This window comes from Physeter macrocephalus, chromosome 11, assembly GCF_002837175.3.
Source record: "Physeter macrocephalus isolate SW-GA chromosome 11, ASM283717v5, whole genome shotgun sequence".
NCBI lineage: Eukaryota > Metazoa > Chordata > Mammalia > Artiodactyla > Physeteridae > Physeter > Physeter macrocephalus.
Window position 1 is genome coordinate 71913686 of NC_041224.1, and position 388 is coordinate 71914073.

At 55.7% G+C, this 388-nt stretch overlaps 1 long non-coding RNA gene across 3 annotated transcripts in view; it reads left to right on the plus strand.

Moving 5' to 3' along the window:
- LOC114487132 (uncharacterized) overlaps positions 1–388 on the plus strand; it is a 30688-nt gene that overhangs the window by 6464 nt on the left and 23836 nt on the right. The gene's annotated exons all lie outside the window — the stretch shown is intronic.

Genomic DNA, 388 nt, shown 5'->3' on the forward strand with positions numbered 1-388 from the left:
TTGGGTTCCCGGTGGAGAGAGAACGGCAAGACGAGTGAAAAAGACACGTGAGATGGCTGGCTAAGCCCACAGGTTTACTGTTGGGGGGATAGATAGACGGTGGCCGAAGGGTTCCCAGAACACATGTGGGATTCCATCAGGAGCGTTTGGTGGCACGTGTAGGGAGGGAACACGGGAGCACATTTGTAGACTGTCCCGCCGTTGTTGTCTGCATGGTCGATTGGCTTCATTCTGGGTCCCTCTGCCAGCGAATGGTTGCCTTCGTGGCACAGTACGCTGTCTTCTCATGGAGGCCCATTTGGAGGCCTTTAGCGGTTTTCTCCCTGTCTGGACACGATCCCCCTGTGTTGAAGATGTGCAGCTGTTCCACAGGACAGCCCAGCATCGT